Source organism: Dicentrarchus labrax, unplaced genomic scaffold, assembly GCF_905237075.1.
Source record: "Dicentrarchus labrax unplaced genomic scaffold, dlabrax2021, whole genome shotgun sequence".
NCBI classification, from domain to species: domain Eukaryota; kingdom Metazoa; phylum Chordata; class Actinopteri; family Moronidae; genus Dicentrarchus; species Dicentrarchus labrax.
In genome coordinates, this window is record NW_026136708.1 from 5,462,346 (window position 1) to 5,483,221 (window position 20,876).

The 20,876-nt window shown below is 40.5% G+C and overlaps 1 protein-coding gene across 1 annotated transcript in view; it reads left to right on the forward strand.

The window, feature by feature from the left end:
• The first annotated feature begins 578 nt into the window (after window positions 1-578).
• The window catches only part of flrt2 (fibronectin leucine rich transmembrane protein 2), a 44,385-nt gene continuing 24,087 nt past the window's right edge, over window positions 579-20,876 (forward strand). The window contains exon 1 of the mRNA XM_051408935.1: window positions 579-1,006. The gene's annotated coding sequence lies outside the window, so the exon portion shown is untranslated. The remainder of the gene's footprint in view (window positions 1,007-20,876) is intronic.

The window sequence follows — 20,876 nt, forward strand, 5'->3', positions numbered from 1 at the left end:
AGCATTAGTATTCCTGTGATTGTGGTCACCCTCATTAGTTATGTATCTGTTTTAATTGTATAATTCATATCTCTGACCCAGGATGCTAAAATGTGAAAACAGCAGCTCAACAAAAGAAAAAGAAGATGCTTTTTCCCCCTGAGGAAAACACCCTCGTCTCTAAGTGAGCAATAAATCTAGCACTTAGGAGAGGTTGTCCGTGTGTTTGTCTATTTGAGCGTGTAAATGTACTCAGTGTCCTCAAGTCCATACCCTCCAGAGCTGTCAAATGCAGCCTGGCCCCGCAACTTCCGCAACCCATGACCCCTGCGACTCCTGTTTTGTTCTCGGCACTCCAGGCCCCTCAGATATCCCCTCCACTGGAACTCCCCCAGATGACAGACACCCCTCTCCTCTCCTGTTCCTACACACTACCCAGTAGCCTTTGACCTCCCCAGCACCTCTGCCTCTCTGTGCGACTGCCCTTGCATTCCAGTAAAGGAGCTGAAACCTGAGCCCGCGGTGAGCTCATCGCCGAGCCACGGAATCAAGAGTTAAATGATACCAAAAAACACAGAGAGGAGAGAAAAACTGAGGGAAAAGCAGGGGGGGGGAGAGAGAAAGAGAGAGGCAGCCGCTGGTGCAGGACAGGTCTGGAACTGGTTCTGTGTGTCTGCTCGCTCTTCTGGGCTCTTCAAGGGGTTAAGTTACACCAGAGAAAGCGAGGAGGAAGAGGAAGAAGAAATTGCTGGCGTCTTTGAATTCTCTCAGCTTTTGTCTGTCTCGCTTTCCCCCCTCTCGCTGTCTCTCAGCGGCCTGACTGACTGGTGCCTGCAGTTTCCTCTTGACACACTCCAGCAAGCCCGCCGCCCTCCATCCGCGCTTTCAAGTTAACGAGCCCCGTCGGTCTCGTCCTCGTGTCTGGGAGCCGGGGATGTGAGTGTAATGCCGTGAGGTCGCGCTCTCCACTCTGTCTGCGTCTCTGTTCTTCTCTGACCCTGCCATGACCACCAAGTGTCCAAAGACGGTAAGTGTCCCTCTTTAAACTGTCTGCCAGTGTGTGTTTGTGTGCATAGTTTGGGGGATTGTGTGGCTTTGTCTGTGTGTTCAAAAGTGGGGAAAAAATAACTGATCTGTTCCAGAAAAAAAATCTTTTCTAAAGCTGTTCCCCAAATGTGACATCTCAGAATCATTGTGATTCGTGTCTCATATTGTGATGAGTACCATTAAGATGCTTAATCACTGCAAACATAATTAAACCAATCAGGGTTTCTCTCAAGCTGAGTTCTGAGGATGACTGCAGTAAGTTAGAGAAAGGGGCTTTCTAGCCGAGAGCGTCTCCAGTTGAAAGCAAAGATCAACTTTTAAAAGTTTTAAGAGTGCCATTAGATAAACCTTTTCATGCATGCATTATTCATGGCTGCCATGTTTCTTTCTAGTTCACTGGCTGTTGTTCACTGTGTCTCTCTCTGACCTTGTGCACTTGTCTTGTCAACCTTTGGGGTGACAAATCCCTTTAGAACAAAGTTTGAAACAGCGGCAGTGATTTTAATGGGTGGCCTACAGGAGACACTAAATAAAAGGTTGAGTACACATTATTTTAAAGGGGAAAAAAAGCCTAATAAAAGAGTGCATTCACATCCTCTGGGTTTGTTTTAAAAATTCAGAACACTGTAAGGGCCAGCTTACATTCTCAAATCTGCCACCTGCTTTTCCTTTCAGAGCAGAAAGCAATTTAAATTAATTGTGAGCGTTTCCAGCAATAACTTTAAAAATGTCTGAGGTGAAACAGTAACAATTATCTCTAACATCTTTTGCAATGGTCTCATTATTTAAATGGGTGTGAAGTGCTCCATTGCTCCTCACAGGTAAACACACCACACTTCTTGGGAAATAATGACATCTCCATGATCAAAAGCTTTTTTTTTTTTTTTTTTTGCCAGGGAACGCTGCCCTGAATGCACTTAATTTACAAAGCTGTTTTATTCACAGGTTTTTGCCTAACACACCGGCAGCACGCCAAGTCCCAGACCATGACTGCCAGTGGATGTGATTAATGAGTAAACATTACAACTTATAGAGAATAACAGCCCAAATCTCGCCAGCATTGACATATAACCTCTATTATTTAATGATCTTAGTAAATTCACAGTATTTTCAAACAGTGTCAGCCCAATTATTGAATTGATATCTTTTCCAAATGTTCAGTGCAAATTGAATTGTACATACATCACAAGGAAGTCAAGGGTCAGAGTTATAGTGAGTTAAAAGTGGTTCCAACACGTTCTGGAAAACCTGGAAAAATTGACAATTTTTTATTCTTCCTGCCATAGAAACACCTCAAAATTGATTAAAATGACCAAATATCCTGGAAATAATCCATATTGCTTTGAAAAATGTTAATTGTATTTTAGCCCCTCTCTCAGATTGCCTACATAAACCTGGATATTTAGTTTGAAACTCAACAGTTGGTAGCTGTGCGGGACGACACTTCAAAGTGGGTTAATCGGACGTGAAGCAGAACAGAAAAACTTTTCAAACCCTCCCTTTTTCTTTTGGCTGTGTCAGTCAGTCTAACTGCTCACACCAGAGTGTGAACGGACTTGCAGAGGTCTTTTGGGCGTCATAAAGTACCTGAGACACTTCAGTATCATTAAAAAAGGAGGTAAAAAGCAGGAGTTAGAGTCAGTACTAGGCCCACTGGTACATAACGTGACTGTGAGCAAATGCTGTCCTGAAGTGAAAAGAAACACTCCTGGAAAATGTACTGGAAAAATATTCTTGAAAAGAGTGGGAACACTGATCATCCCTGTCAGATGAACTCAAGTACCCCCTCATCAGCTCCAACCATCATGTTACAAATGTGTTCATTTCAAATGACTTTTAAAGTGGATGTTAAGTAACACTAGATAAAAGTGGATATTGTTACAGTCGTTTTTTTTTTCTGCGTACAATTAAATTGTCCTCGATTCAGTCAAGTTTGCATTCTGCTTACACAGTGGCAGAATCTGTTTCAACCATTTAACCATTTCTTTTACCTGATTGTTTCAACTGTTGGACCTGCTAACTAGTTTTCATGTAATCTCTATGGCAACATATGATTTCATTGCGTTACAACTCACTGGCTGATGTCTTATGCAGTCAGCATATAGCTGGTTGCTTATTTGTTACTGATTGTACATTTACTCAAGATCAGCACCCCTCCAAATCATATCAGATCCCTTGTTTGCTGAAAAATAGCAGTGTTACTTCAGAGAACCTATTCTCAGATAAATGTTCTGAAAGTTTCCAAAGTAAAAGCACTCATCATGAAGGTAGAATGGTCCCTGTTAATATATATATTTTTTATATTTAATAGTATTGCATTATCATTTCTGATGTAATAGTATGGAAGCAGAATGCTAGTGTTGTAGCTGGTTGAGGTGGAGCTTTTTTACTTTATATACTTACAAGTTGCAAGTTCAATCAGAACAGACCTTTTTTTCCCTCGACTTGGAGGATTTGCTGCTTTTCTCTGTTTTATATCACCGTAAACGGAATATCTTTGGGTTCTGGACCATCAGTCAGACACAACGAGACATATAAAGACATCACAGTTGGCTCTGGAATATTGTGCTGGACCTTTTTCACTGTTCTCAGAGCGACCAAACAATTCATTAATTGATAATAAATATTGTCAGATGAGTCCACAAGGGGAAAAAATGTCTTTATAACACCATCTCATATTTTGCATATAGAATCTTAGTCTGTAAAGTAACTAGTAGCCAAAGCTGTCAAATAAATGCACTGCAGTACGATAATTCTTAAATGTTGTGGAGTAGAAGTGTAAAGTATGAGCCAAACTGAGGTGACATTTCCAAATCTTTCAAAATCACTGCAAATTTCATGCACCATCATTCATGCAGCACTTCTAAAAATATGTCACTAAAGTGTCAGTGCGGGTGACAGCTCAACATGCACCTTTCTGGAGCGTGAGGGTTCAAGCGCTGAAAAGGAGCTCTTTCACCTATAATTGCTTTAGGGGACAGGCAGGTAGTCAGAAACAGTTTTATATAGAAGTACATGAATGAGCATATTTGACAGCTGGAATGTGTTTTTGTACAGCACAGGGGGAAGAAAGAGGCACAGATTCAAGCCTCTGTCTCAAGCTGTCCATTTAGAGACATTTAGTAGCCAGAATAATTATTTTGACGACAAGAAGGACTCAATGTGTCGGAATGTATTAGAACTAAATTATAAAGACAATAAAGTAGGACATTATAAGAATAAAAAAGCAATATTTTTGAAGAACTATTTCCTTTTAATTATTAAACTGTTAAATTACTTTCTTATTTAGGCACACTCACAGTACAATGGAATTAATCAGCGTCCTGGCGGGATATTGAATCAGTCCTCCAACAAGCCCAATCCCATATTACTATAGAGTCAGCTGACCGCAGCAGCTAACTGAAGGCATGAATCAGACGTTGTCTGGTGCTGGACATGGCCCGAGGGCAGAGCTCAGATATGCAGCGAGGGAGCAGAAGGAAAGCTCTAAAAAGGGGAGCGTGAGGAGAGCATTGAGAGAGATCCGAGGGTGAGGAGGGGGAGACAGAGAGAGAGAGTGTAGACCATAGACTGGTTCTCTGGCCAACTGAGAGATCCAGCACAAGGGGAAGCTTGTTCTTGCGCTGCCTCACCGTTCTCTGGGCATGTCGCAGGAGGACGCGGCCTCCCTCGGATGAAAGGAAAATAGACCCGAATACCAGAGGATAATGTGATTACGCCAAATAGGAGAATGAAGGTTAATTGGAGTTAAGTGTCTATAAAAAACCGCCCTATATATATACATCTGCAAGTCAACCTACATTGTGCCAGCAGGGCTTGAATTCTCCCTGCCTCCTTTAAAATAAACACATAACTCAATGGTTCGAAAAGAATGTCGCAATGTATATTTTCCAAAGATAATACCTGGACATTTGCAGTCCAATCATTGGATTATAGTCAACGTGAATTGAATAACACGCGGACCGATGTGAAAAGCACGAAGCCGCCGCGGTGACCTCGCTACAAGTATGTCACACGTGTGGAGGTCGAATGCAGCCATTCAGCACCACCCGTGATAAATCCCAGCAGTAGCTGTTTTCATCAAACCCTCGTAATCTCCCACTCATGACCATCCACGGCCTGTTTACGCTAGCCCTGTCATTCAGAGACAGACAGAAAAAAGATTCACCTCAGAATACAACCTTGACCCATGAAGGACGACCAGAGCTAAACATGGGAGGAAAGAATTACTTATATTTGCCATACTTCAGCTTCTGGGATTACACTGCCATTCACTCTGTCATGGTAAATGTGCGTCAAAGGTAACAAATGATTCATCAGAGGTAACAAATGATTTTTTTCTTTAAAATGAATCACTCAACATTGACCGGCAGCTAGTATGATTGTTCTTTACAGAGCGGTATAAAAGGAAAATCACAGCTTTGATTGCTGCAATAGCAATGTTCTGAAAACGCTCTGCAATTCAAACCACTTAGGGACAAAGAAAGCCCATAAGCACTCAACTACGGCCATTTAAATCTAGCTCGCGTGCCCCTCTGTCCAGGAAAGACCCCGGGACTCCCACACTGTAAATATCAAATTACATTATTAGACTGGCATGTAATTGGGCTACTTTGAAAGAATTTGTTTTATAATATGAATTGTAGAAGACTGTAATTAACTGTAAAAGTAGCAAGTGACTGAAATGTGACTTCATTTATTGACAAGAAATATACTGTTTGTTTGGGTTTGCGTTGTTATTTTGTGAAATTGTGAGTTTCTGAATATGGCAATGTGGGTGGGCAAATTTTTTTTGTTCATAATACCACTTCCGTTCCAATTGACACACAGGCAGTTCACCTGCTGGGGGCCGATGTTGTTAGCCTCTGATTAGTTTCCTCTTTAGTCTGAGCACTCTGTACAGTTCTTTGTGACCAATGTTGCCAACTTACTGACTTTCCCGCTGGATTTGGCAACTTTTAAGACCCCTTCATGGACTTTCGTTCAAAGAAGCGCTTAGCGATAAATGTAGCAGTGGACGTGCTGTATCGTGGCTGTCTCTGTGGAGCATCTGCTCTTTCAGTCGACCAATCCGCAGCCAGACAGAAATGTGAATGAGACTGTGCTCACTAGGGCTGCCCCCGACTGAACATTTTCCCAGTCGACTAGTAGTCATTAAATTAAGCCAATAGTCGACTAGTCGTAGCAGATTTACGATATTAATTTCCATATTTAAATACATTTATTTTAACAGCCGCCTGTTAAATGACAATGGAAAAAGCAGTGATGATTCTGAATGTGTCAGAACAGCCAGCAATGAGACTGAACATTTAGTACGTTTATTTCAACACAGTATAACATCACACAAGTCTCGTTCAAAACGCAAAATTAATAACTTCCAACTTTACTAAAACAAAAACTTGCAGTTGATCTCATTGATACGATGAATGATGTATAATGTTAACAGTTTCTTACAAATGAACTCACTACAAACTCGCTCCTCTTCCTCCGTTTCATTCCACTCCTGCCAATGCTACTTTCGTCCCCGGTAACAAGGCGTAGCTTCAGAACGAAGTTTGATGTTTTGGTATTTCTGCGACTATCTGACTAATGATTTACTACAAATTTAAATCACATTTAAAATAAAATAACTTTTTTTATATTTATTTTATTTTATTTGTACTATGTAATTGACCGTTATCTAGTGACTCTTCGAGTAGGCTTGCTTCCATTGTTAGTTAGCCTGGCTTGCTAGCTTCCACAGTGACTTACCAACACAGTGGGTCCAAATATTTTAATGTCATAAAGGGACAGATCACTAACGGCAACCAACACCGTGTGCTGACAAACACATCTTCTGTCAATCTTTGTCAGTAGCACACCACGGCAACGCGTCTCCTAGCAACACCTGCTCTCAAATGTCAGTAACCAGCTGCCACGTCCCACCCAGAGGTCTGGAGCTTAGACACTGTTTCCACAAATATATCAAATAATTATTTAAAAAAAAATTTATTTTAATTTTGAAAACTGGAAAATTATGCAGTACAGCCACAGTATCGAAAAAGGTGAGAATACTTATATTTCCGTTTGATAAATAGTTAATTTGTCATCATAATTTGAAACAACTGTTTTGTATATTTAAATGCAATATTTTGTATCAGCTTGTATAGAAAATGTAAACACTTCATGCCATTTTGAGAAGTACAGTGCTGTGTATGATTGAGTGGGCTGACACACAAGTTTTACGGCCTGTAAGCAGGGCCGTCCTTGTTTGCTTTGGAGCCCTCTGAAAGCAGCCAAAAAAGCAATGGTGAATGCCAGCCAGAGAGGCTGCCAGCAGGCGTACAGCACACAACACAGAGCCCCGCTCCTTGATTTTCTGCTCCAACCACACTGAACTTTTGGGAGGTTTCAGGCTGCTGACGCATTCTGCCACCCTCACCTCTACCCCCATCTTTCCCCCTTATCTTAAATTTTATGCTCACACTTCATAAAATCTCAATTTGTCTCGTAAGCCCAATCTTTAGGACCGAGATCCTTTTTGTCATTTACAAGCGATGTTGCATTTTGTGTTCAGGCATTGTAAACCTATCGGGTTGAGCTTTTATGGTAACGACACTGCTGCACATACAGGAACAAATGGAGCATTTTTCCAGAATGAAACCAAAACAGCAAGCTGCAGATTAGATGAAGAATGGAGACTGTCTCACACACAGACATGTCTCATGTGGCAGCGACGGTGGAAAGTACTGTACTCTAGACACTAGATCTAGATCTTGTACTGTTTCAGAGGGTAATATTACATTTTTAATTCCACTACCTTTATGTGACAGATATAGTTGCTTCTCAGATTCAGATCACAGCCTTTAAAAAAAAAAGCTTTGTCTGGATGGGGCTCCTTGCCATGTTTCAGACATCCATGAGTTGTTAGCAGTTTCAGCAAAGAGTGATCTCTTCTTTAAACGTTTAAGATGGTATATTTAAATAACTGTTCTTGTTAGAGTAAGAATGAATATAGAAATTAATACAAATTTAGGTATCAGAACTTTTGTATTCCTTCCTGCACACTTATAGTCACTGGATCAAAATGAACCCAATTTGGCTCAATAAAGAACCAGTGCAATAATGGGTTGCCTTCAGCCAGTACCCATTGGTAGGAAACCACCCAAGACACAGTGTTATTTTTTATACTGCTGTTGAAGTAATTACCCAAAATAGAGTAGTTTGCCAACTGTTACAATATTTGCTCTTTTAAAACAAACACATAAAAGTTGTTACTAATTTCCAATAACACCTTTATAATTAGATGCAATCATTAACAGCATTGTTTTTTGCAGTTATTTTGTTCCCATTTTAAAAACACTGAAAACCTAATTTCATTGTCATTTCATAAGTTCTAAGCCTGTGTCCTTTCCACATTTTCACTTATTTCTTGTTACATGTTAACTATGTGTTATATAAAATATCCTTTTTTCAAAATCCCAAATCACTTTTCTTGTCTTGTAAAATGTAAAAATATTTTTACAATATGTTAGCTCATGGGTATCTGGCAGAACGACATCATAGTAAGAGGTGTGCGTTTGGATTTCAGCTGCCAAAAACTGTGTTTACATTTCCAACAAATGTGGTTGAGGCCTAATTTATTCATCTAACCCCATTCCTCCTCCTCCTCCTCCTCCTCCTCCTCCTCTTGACCTAACGACGCAGGTGTGTGTGAAGGTGAACAGTCCTCTGCAGCTCCGTTATCTCTCAGCTTCGTATCGCGCCATATTCCACTATGAGCGATCCATTCACATGTTTTTTAAACCTGAGCTTATTCACCTTGAGCTTCTACAACAGTAACATACTGCTTACACATTAATGCATCAGTATTAACAGCTAATATTGGTATATATAATATATATCAGCTACGGGGAACATTTTACTACAGAACCAGTTCTTTTTGATACTTGAAGTACATTTCGCTGATAAAACGTGTGTACTTTTTCTTACTGTAAATAGGGTTTTGAATGGACTTTTACATTGCTGTACTTACACGTTTACCTAAGGTCCAAGTACTCTTCCACCGCTGTGCGGTAGTCACAGCCAGATGTGATGTCACCATCATATGTTCTGTGTTAGGCTTTGCAAGTGACGTAAAGGATAGCTTGAAATCTGATTTGAGTGGCTCGGCTCAGTCACTCAAAATTTGATTTGAGTCAGATTTCAAACCACCTACAGTATGACTTCTACATGGATCTTGCCATCCATTGATAAAGGCAATCTGATTCCTATCTTGATATGCTGAAAATCTGATTTAGGCTGCCAGTCTGAACATAACATTTAGTGCCTGTCTTTTTACTCATACTCTATTTCTCTCGTTTTGCCTTTTATCTCCCCTGTGTATCTCTCTTCAACCCTTTTCTTTACTCACCTCTCACACCTTCCCCCACCAGACACTGTCAGTTTCGCTCTTGCAATACTCAAACTTATGACTCAGTGATGCAGGTTGGATCAAAGGTCTAGTCAACACACTAGACCAGCTACACTTCCAAGATATACACTATATAGATATTATGCAAGTCCCAGGACGTCCTGTTATTGCTCACCTTAAAGTTTTGCTTTATTAAACTTTCTGAACAACTATAAACCCTGCAGCATAATATCATGAAATGAAATAATCCTTTCACATGGGAAGAGATTTAATCATTCTGTTTATGTGTACTGCTTTGATACCAACTGATACATGATTCATTCTCAATAAAACAGTTTGGAACATGCCTATCCAGGCTAAGGCTTCCCTGCCTGTCCCGTTCTCAGTCAGACAGGTGTCTGTTGACAGCCAGGCTCTGACAGCCCTCACTGGAGAGTCTGAATATGTGTGTGCAGACTCACTTCTCTTTGGATATATGTCTTTGTCTTTGTGTGTGTTCCATTCACCTGTCTACATAAATGTGTTTTCCCCTTCCCTTCTCCTTCTTTTTAATTGTGTCTCTGTGTTTATTGAGGACGATCTTCTCTTCTGGCATTCTACACCATTATTTTCCTATTTTGCATGTCGCTTGCTGAGTTAGCTCATGCTGTCAGCTGCCTGCTGAGTGATGCATTCCCCTCTATCTCAAAAGCTTCACAGTAATTGCTGGGTAATTGTTTGTCCAGTAATGCAGCATGCAAAAGCTTGGTCTCTCATTACGTCTGTTGAATTTTGTTGAACAAATACACAGTCAAAAATAAAAAATAAAAATCTGAGATCTCTGCTTCGTGGCAAGATATTGTCACATGTTTCCAGAGCCAATTATTCAAATAACCTGGACTGTATTGAAACAGCGAGGAATAATATCTGCCAGGTGGCGTACAGTTTTCACTTTGTTTTGAGAAAAATAGTCTTTCTTAACAGCCTCTGGCAAGCATCCAGCTCAGCCACATTCCACTTTCACATGACCTTCTCACAGACCCGGCCTGCAGCGAGAGCCGCACCGTCCGTCCCTGACCACACCTCTGTTTGACTGGCCTAGATATTTCAAGAGCTGCTTATCTTTTCTTCTTCTCCTCCTTCTGCCTCTTCCTCAGTGTTTACAAGACTCAACTCCAGATATTCAATTGGCTTGTAAATTGTATTTATATATATAGTTTTGTTTTACAAGGACAGATACATCTCCACTCAAACACTGGAAGCCTCTGAAATGTATCACAGCGCGGCTGCGGTTGTGTCAGGTGTTTTTCAGTCTGTCTACCAGGTTTGAACACATAAACGATAGATGTTGTGTTTTGACAGTTTTAATGTTAGGAATCAATCGGCTAGTGCTGTGAAACAACGAGTGGATTTTTTAATGGATCCGTTGCTCAAAGGATTAGCTTGGCATTTTAAGAAATACTCCCATTTGCTTTGTGCTGTAGCTGAGAGTTAGGTGAGAAGATCAATACCACTCTCATGTTTGTGTGTTAAATACAGCATGAAGCTACCGCCAGCAGCTGGTTAGCTTAGCAGAACGACTGCAGACAGGGGGAAACAGGCTGGCTCCATCCAAAGATAACGAAATCTGCCTGTTGTCTGTTTAAAACTTGCAAATGAACTGATTATTTGAACTGATTATTTGGAGTTTGTCAAGTCCAGTGTTTCAACCTGGGGGTCAGGATCCCTACTAAGGATCACCAAAGCTTCATAGGGGGTCACAAGGTCTTCTTGATTTGAAGGCATGAAAACGTAAAAAGCATAAACAGTAGGCCTAAATTGTTACGTTTATTGTCTAATGGAACAATGGGCAAGCGTCAGGGAAAAGAAAACACTGAATTTGTCAGAAAAGTAGCCTATTAAGTCTGTATGAAAAATGATACAAATACATAATACAGAGAATGACAGAGAATAACACAAAAGGTTCCCTAAACAGGAATGAATCTGCTCAAGATTCATCCAAATCACTCATTTTACACAAACTTCTTGCAGTTACTGAGCTCACTATTTGGGTTAGTTGTACAGTTTTAAATATAATATGGAATATCCATAAATGTCACTTAGTCAGGGGCCGTCAGTTTACTCAATGATAGAAACGGGGTCCCTGAAGGAACAAGGTTGGGAACCACTGCTTTTGTCCATACAAGAACAGGAGATTATGTGCCTGACAGATGTTGCTTTTATGCTTCAGTTTTAGTACGGATTAAACAAACAGCATAACACATATTAAATAAGCCTAATGAACTTTACTTCACTACTTAATTACTTTACCTAATTTACTTCTGGTAGTCAGTTTATATAGTATTGTCATCAAACAGCAATCATCATTGCACATCTGTAAAAATACCAACAAAAGAAAAGTAAGAGAAATTATTCATTTAATTGGATCGTTTATTTTTCTGTTTTCATTGTTTATTTAAAATAAGCACATTATTTTGTTATAGAATGCTACAGATTATTTTACCAAAAAGAAAACACATATAGCATAGCACCATTATTTATTTAGCGTGAGATCATTGAACACAAGCATATTTCTTCTCCATCGGTTGCAAGGGCCCGTTCTCCACCCAACACTTTGTTGAACTTCCGCACGGTCTATATTTACGCCCATGGCCAGGCTTGCTATTTCCCCATTTCAAGTCTTTATGCTAAGCTAAGCTATTCAGCTCCTGGCTGTAGCTTCATATTTATCCTTTTCAACTCTCAGCAAGAAAGCATATAAGCATTCCCAGAACGTCAAAGTACTCACAGAAACATTCACAGATTTAGTTTTATATAAATTAAATATCTTATTGTTTTGGATCTGAGCTTGTCACCTTTTTATAGATTCAATGATTTATAACCCTAGATTACTAGATAATGAAAATGATCATTATTTGCAATCCACCCTGACTGCAGCAGCAACCCTCAGCCTATTCCTGGACTGAGTTTTGATTTACATTCCGAATAACAGAGAAAGGCTGTGAAGCTAGCTTCTAAAGCAGGAAATGGAATTGGCTTTTGCAAATGACGGTGTGTGTGTTTGTATTAAGGAGTCAGAGAGACGGAGCCACGCAGCACTTTAATATCCCCAATAACGCTGGAAAGACGGGGCATCTGTTTGAGAATCCCACATCAAACGAGACGGCATGTCAGCGGAGGGTTATGCATATATTTCCATTGCTCTTCCCATCCAACAGGAACAGGCAGGCGTACAGGGAGAGCTGATGAGTGGAAGGAGATACACTTTTGATCAAGACTAGAAAGTAAAGGATAGAAGAAACCAAACAGAGAGGATACATGAGTAAATATGTGGATACAGAGTCAAAACAGCTACAACGGAAACTTGCAAATCAATTACATTATCAAGGTTTGGTGTTGTGTTCTTGTTATGTGGTGTCGCAAGCAGGGATGTTGTTTTCCTGCGAGGACATCTGGAGGAGATTAGGGTCCAACCTGACACTGCAGCCCCGTGAAACATGACTCAGGGATGAATGGAGGCTTTTAGACCGGTGTCTGTCTTCCCACACGTTGTACTGCTATTCTTTATTTGTCCGTCACCCAATAAAACACGCACGGCGTTATCTGATACCCTCGCGCTCGCCGAGCAAACAACGTCCTGCCAATCTCATTCCCTACCTCTTATTTAAAAACAAGCCTTCATTGGGGCTTTTCACGTAAGATGTTTTTTTTTTATCCTGTAAGAAAGCAAAGACTGGGGAAAGCAAGATGTCACCGACGGCACTATTAATTCCCAATCAGCTGTCCACGCAGACTACACATCGATGTACGAGAATGTAATTTGTAAGGTCAGCAAACGTCTGTTTTCTCTCTTGTAAAAGCAATGAACTGGAGCGAGACGGCGCGCAGAACAGGGAGCGTGAGGGAATGTAACAGAATAACATGAGTTTAGGCCCAGCCGAGACCAAATTACCTGCAAAAAGAAGTCCGTATTCAGAGCCCTTGTTTTGATACAGTCTACATGGCTGCGGGTTGGACTCTTATTAGATTCGGCCTGCGTTTCCACTTGTGGCTCAGGCGAGGCCTTTATCCAGTGACGTCTTGGACCCCCGGCGCTCCGATTGAGCTCCCATCTTTGCTCCTCCGTCATGGGGGCAGAGGGGGACTAATGCATGTCGCCGATGCCACCCACAGTTAGAGCAAACAGAGCTGACCGCCACTCAGCTGGGCACTAATGCAGCAGAGGGGAAAAGGGGGGGGGGGGGTTAGCGCTTTAGGGCTGTATCACCATGTCGACTAACCCAGGTCACATAACTGAAGGAGATATATATATTTCAAACATTGTACGGATTTCCTGTGGCTGTTTTATGCTGGAGCTCGATATCTCTGTGAAAGCTGTTGTGTTGCTTCCATAATTGAGGCTGCTGCTGCCGCTGCTGTCAATTGTAGTTTTATATTTTTCATTGTGAGAAAATGCGAGCTGAGGTAGTGACTTGACACATTAATGTAGAGCCGTGTCTGCTGGTTTGACAAACATTTTCTGTGGCCCCCGAGGAAGTGCGAGGATGTGAGAGAGACAGAGGCTCAGGAATCGTACATTGTTTCCATTTCTTCAGCTAGTCAAAGGCAGGACTATATGGCGCTGCTCTGTTTGAGAGTGTGCCACTGTCCCTGCATGGGTTTCAATTTCAACTCCCTCAGCACATCAGAGACGCAATTGCTTCCTACTGCAATTTATTACAGGCAAATTGAAAGATTCCAAGGTGTGAGTCAGTTTGTGTTGGCTCTGAATGTGCAGGCCGCTTACTTACACTTCTTTTTTCTCCGTCTCTTTACATGGCCAGAGCCCCGGCTTGTCGCCCATCTGGGTTTGTGAGAGTTATTGTAACCAAGTCCTCAGGAAAGAGAAGGAGAGAGAGAGAGAGAAGGAGAAAAAAAAGAGGAATTGCCGCTTTTCCAAAGCAAAGAGGGAGGATGGCAGTGGTCCCATTAGTTGACCCCCAGGCGAGCTCTCTGGAGGCATATAGACTTACCAGAGTCAAAGCATCAGAATATGCACTAGGCAGCATCAAAGCGCAGCAAAGGGGGCAGCTGATAGCTTGTGGTGACATTGTGCTGCGGGACAGAGCACTCTGCGCCATCATTACCGTGGATCCCTCACATCGTCTATTTATAATCAATTTTCCATTCCGAAACACGCCACGTCTCTGCCTTCCATATGGTGTCGAGGAAAGAAAGAGACGGGGGACAAAGGGGAGGAGAGGGGGGCGAGCAGGGAGCTGGTCAAGTATTGCTAACACGGGGGAGAAATTATACAACAGGGACTGCTCACATAAATGGACCCAGACGTGTAAAAGTAACAGCGGTTTAGCGAGGCCGTTTCTTTAAAACCGGCGCTCAGACGAGGGATAAAACCACTCAATTTGCGCTGGGTCATACTTCAGAATGGTCCCCCCTTTTAAATTAGCCAGTAAACTGTGTAAAGCCGCATCATTATTTGCAACAAAATGCCCTCATTTACAGGCGCAGATATCGCCAGTGAGTAAGTATTGTTCTGCTGCTCCCATCCTCCCTGTGGTTATTATCACGGGGCTCTTTACACTCTGTTTGCCCCGGGTATAGTTTTACTATATTATTTTTTTCTTTCTTGTATTGAAAATGCACTCATGAGTGGACTTTGTTTTGCTTTGGTTAAATGTCAAAGGAGCCACACTGCTAAGACATGCTCATCTTGGTGAAAAACACAAATGTAGCTGTGTGGGAGTGTGTGTGTGTGTGTGTGTGTGTGTGTGTGTGTGTGTGTGTGTTTTTCGCTCCCTTCCTGAAAGGATGAGTTGCAGCATTCTTGATGGAGGTGATGAACCCACATTGCAATGACATTCTGTGTGAGTGCGTGTTTCTGCCTCTGGTGTTATGCTTTGTGCTTCAGCCCATGACTGTGACAAGGAAATATGACCAAACACAGAGACAATAGGGGTCAAGTGCTCTCCTTTTCCCCCCCTTGCATCCTAATACCTAACGCTCATTCAGGGACACACGGACGAGGATCGTGGCCTTGCGTTGCCACTTTACACCTACTTCCCCTGCAGCGACAGTAATAGGCCTGGAAGGGTAACCCGTTTCAGAATTGAAATGTAGGTTAAAGGAAACAAATGGTGGGATTGACCTTTTTGTTAAGCTCCCTCATTTTTCTGCAGCTTCCATACCACTGATGCCATCAGAAATGTGGCCCAAAGTGGCATCGGTGCGCCCTCAGAGGCTTGTAGCATTTAATTAATGTTCAAATCTGTGACATTTGCCGTTAACTGTGTTTTGAACAACATGGGAGCTTTTGCTGCTTTTGCTGATGCAAACATGGTATGACAAGAAGGCCTAGTGCATTAGCTATTAGCCCCATTACAGTCACACTTATAACTGTCCCTGGTAAACCACAGCAGGTAGGAACTAGTTAGGTGGGCGAACGAGCAGTAGTTAATAGTTGGTGGAAAATAATTTGAGTACGTTTGAAAATGAAACAGAAAATGAAAACTATTAAAAATATAATTTCAGTCATATTTAAAGCAAAAATGCCAACATTTGCTGGTTCAAACAAATACTAAATATAAGTATCAATGGATCTGCAGATTTTCTTTGTCTTTTTTAACAGAGAATTCATATTTTTGCATTTCGGACTGTTGGTTGGACATTAGTATGAGCATAACAATATGTAATTTTGGCTCTGGAAAATTATAATTGGCAATTATTTTATTTATTTATATATTTTTTTTGCTTTTTTCTGATATTTTATGAACAAAATAATTAATTGATTTACCAGATGAATATTTAGCAGATTTATCAACAATGTAAATATGCATTATTTGCTACCTTAATAATGTTAAAATGATTCAAATGACAAATAAAAAAAAAAACTATTGAAGTAATACTATGATATTTTTCAGTTGACACTACAAAAGTTGAAGTCACAGTCGAAATGCAAATGCTGAAAGAAGTTGAAATAGAAGTTGAAATGAAAGTGCTGACAGAGGCTAGAGTTTAAATGAAGTTTAGATGTCAATTGAAATGAAAGCCCTGAGTAAAGCTGAGGTAAAAGTGCTGAAATGATTGAAAGATTCAGCTAAAATTCATGCTTTGAAAAGCGTTGAACTGATCAAAGTGTAGGTGGTAAATTGAGCTGGAGGTGTCAGTTGAAGTGGAAGTCCTGAAAGAAATGAATGTCAGTTCAAGTGCATAAACTGAAAGATGTCCGTTGATGTCAACTGATGGCCGGTGGAGTAACAGTGAATGTTCACTGACTGGGAAGAGCTGAATTAGATTTTACACTCTTTGAAGTGTCAGTTTAAGTGTAAGTTCTGAAGGAAGACTAAATGTAATGATAATTATAAAAATAATCTGAGGTCATAACAATAAACTCTGCAACAGTTCAAAGTAATGTAGTACAATTATTCCTCCTAAAAGTTTACACCACAGTGCACTGTAGTGTTCAGCTACACAATATAAAGGAGTAAGACAATATATATATGTATACTCTATAGTGAGTAACTAAGTTTCCAGCAGAAGTAGCAGCAGTTTGTTACAGTCAGACAAATTGAGAACTGATCACAAACTATGATTGAACAGACACAATAATACACACTCATATATAAAAAGCTCAAAAGTCAGCAACAGAGAATCCAAGGAACAAAGAGTCACAGGATTGGACACATTTGATTGACTGACAGGTAATCTCGGCGGTACTGCTGGGCAAAAACAGTAGCTGTCTTCAAAGATATTACCAAACTAAAAATACAGCAACAAAAGTAATGATTATTGTTCTCAAAATTCAATCAAAATCCATCAGACATCTCTCCGACAGACAGTGCTGTCAATGTAAAACAGCAGTATAACTTTGATAGCTGTTACTTCTGGATTTGGAGAGCAAACCAAACATGAACCAGGGTAAACTTTGAAAACAGCGTGCAAAATGAAAACTTCTGCTCTGTTAACCTCGCTGGCAATTTAAAGAACAGATGGGTTAGTAATGAAGAAACTTGTACTGAAGACAAGGGAGAAAGAAAAGAAGACAAAAACTTGCAAGTGAAAATTAGAAGCAGGGAAGGGTTCCAATTTACAGTAAATGTTATATACAGTTTTATTTATAGGTGCAAAATGCAGAGAAACATCTGGAGAAAATAGTTGTGTGTGTGTGCGTGTGTGTGTGTGTAAATCTGCTAAATGCTGATGATTACTAGAAAAATGAGATTCAGTTCTACACAGATTAAAGACATCCACCTTGCTTTACCTCACTGAAAAACAAATAAAAAGCTTATAGAGGGGACCATTCATATTTTTGATGCGGCACTCATTAATCATGGATTACATTAACAAGGTAAAAACTTTGTAGATTGATAAGCGATTTTTCCTCAAAACCTCAGGACATCACCCATTTTCATTCAAAATGTTCCAATAAGAATGATAATGGATAATGAGAAAGACGCCCATCTCATCCTTACGTTAAATGTTACAACGTTCTCAGTCGAGTGAAACTTTTTCCCAGAGATGAGTCGAGTGTAAAAGGGAGAAAAAGAAACATCAGATCAGCATCTGCTAACACTCGTCGCGGCCGGGCTTCCTGGACTCAGAGGGCCCCCCACGCTCTGCCTATTCTCTAGAATTATGTGACTGGTTGATGAGTAGTTGTGTCGAGTTGGAAGGACCTTGGCGAGAGACCTTGGGCACCACTGGAAGACTATCAGAGTGCAGAGTCATTAGAAATCCCTCATTCTCAGTCCGCTGTGTAAACGGCCCGGCGGCCTCCAGCTGAACGAGCCCCGAGGAAGGATCACCTCCGTCTGGCTGAAATTGGATCGTGCACAGAGGAGGGGAGCTGTGGGAGCTGAGCGGAGGGGGCAAAAAAAAAGAAGTTATGTGTTCCTATTTATTGACTCGGCTGCAGAGATCACTAAACTGTTTCAAGGGAGAATAAAGTTTGGGGAGTTTTTCCCATAAGCACTGCAGACATTAGGGGAGTGACAAGTTGCCTTCATAAAAGCCTTAAATGACTATGGAGAAGAGAACTCGATTGGAAATATACTTAAACCCACATCAGGTCGGCAGTTTAATTATTTGTTTGTTTTTTTACCGTACACAGTAGTATTTAATCCCAGCACAGTGTGAACACACAGCGATCCATACTGTTGGAATAATATTTTAGGTGTATTTAAAAATAAAGGACCCTAAGGAAACCAAGGCAGGGCAACACCTGCAACATCTGCAGAATAAACTCGACTTAATGTGAGAGCTGAACATTACAATTATATTTTTTTTATGTTCACAATAATAGTTTTGGGAATTAAATTAAAACAATTATTTTTCAGACTACAATAAACACGATTATTTTAGCTCAGTTGCAACGCTTTTGTTTCCCTGAATCAATCTCTTCAGTCTTTAAATATCTCCCACATAATGAGAACTATGAATCTAATAAATTCAGCAGTACTTCAGAGGAAACCGACCTAAAAGGAAGAACTGCAAAATAACGGAAACTGGGTTGTGTTACATAAAAAAAAGTTACTCATTAAAACATATTCGGTGAGAAAGTACATTATTTTACGAATTAAACAGCAAGTGTGTCACATTACTAGTTACATTACTTTCATTAATCCATCAAAGGCGCATTGAAACCGCTCTAAACCCTTCACAGCCAGAAATCATCATATACATCAATACATTGGCGGTATTTAACATACAGAAATAGAAAAGGAGACGTTACAGTTGAACAAGCAGCTAGCGTACGGTTCGGAGGTATTTTCTGACCGTTGACAGCTAATGTTAGCCTAGCTGATTCTTGAATGTACGTTAGCAAGAATTTCACCATTGGTGATTAACAATGCTAATCTTCTTAAAGTGGCTACTGGCTAACGTTAGCAAGCTAGCTGAAAGTGTCCAGTGGCTAACGTTAGCAAGCTAGCTGAAAGACACAGCAGGCCTATAGGACTATATACATTTGGAGGAACATTTCTTGTTACTGCTCCTTTTGTTGTCTGAGGCTAGCTAGCTAACATGATAGTAATGGAGCGGACAAGTTTTTACTGAATTCTAAATTGTAGACATATTAGTATTTTTACATTATTGTAACTAATAATGCTAATTCATAATGATAATTATTCCATAATAGTACTGCCCGGCACTCATTAATACAGCAGAATGTGTCATATGGCAAAACTGTACACATTAGGATTTTATAGAGAAGAAGAAATGTTGTCCTGAGGGCAGCAGAGTGCTGACACTAAAAGCAAACTACAGACTTACACTCTCCCCTTTTTCTTTTTATACATTTTAATTATAATTTACTTTGTGTATTTATTTATCTATGTTTACATATTCATCTGTTTTATTACTTTGTACATCTGACTTATTTGGTATAATCCTTTTCTTACTCTTCATCTTTTTTCTAATCCTGCCTCCAGTGTTTCTAGTTTCCTCAGCTTGTGTTTTAATTTAGTGTTTTATTGGGTGTGTGTGGGGGGGCACTTTGTGTAAAATTTTTCTTGTATGAAAAGTGCTATACAAATAAAGTCTGATTGATTGAAGTCTGAATGAGATGGTTTGTTACCATGGTAATACTTGCTACCTGAAAGAGTTTTCCACATAGATATAAAACCATATTTCTGCCTTTTGTTATGCTCTACCATGAGCACAGCAGCCTTGCCAGAAAAGGAGTGCACTATTTCTGTCTAGTTCTCTGCCATTATGTGTACTGCCACAGAGGGATAAATGCGGACATTGGTGTGACCAATATCGTCTTTTGTCTAGAACTTCAAGCGTGAATTAAGTTTACGTTATAAATCAGTTGCGCACCCCAGTAAAAACCCCTCCCAGAAAGCAGGCTCCTGTTCAAAATCGGATATTGTTGCAATGAAAGTCTAATTTAATCCATCATTTACAGTAACACATGTATTATTGTTCTTACGTGACTTTATAATACCACATTTACTACGCTTGCAATCATATCAAACCCACATCCATGTTGCAACAATAGAACTGGAACTGGATAATGCAGAAACTGCGTGTAATTGCCTCCCACTTAACGTTCCATTTTACCCCAGCTAGAAGTACTGAAACTGTGTGTGTCGTAAAAGTGCTCAGTAATGGCAGAAGTGAAAATAGTCCTCATTAAACACGATAATGAGCTGCATGATTAAGTCACATGAGGAGAGAAGTACAATACACGTGTTGTTTGAAAATGATGGAGTGTGTTAGTCAAGGCAGTCGTATGCTTTATGTTCTTCAAGCTGCTTTTAATGGATTTCTGACTACGACAGGATCTCGTGACTTCCGGTGTGTGAAAGGCAAAAAGCAGCAGAACAGACAGCAATGGCTTCTGACTGTGGCACACAGAGGGCAGAGGTTTTAGACTTTTGCAGCAATAATGGCATGTTGGGGGGGGGGGTGTCTTAACACCACGCCTCCACACTGGCCTGTACTCTTTGTTTAGCCACGTGATACAGAGGATGAGTAATGC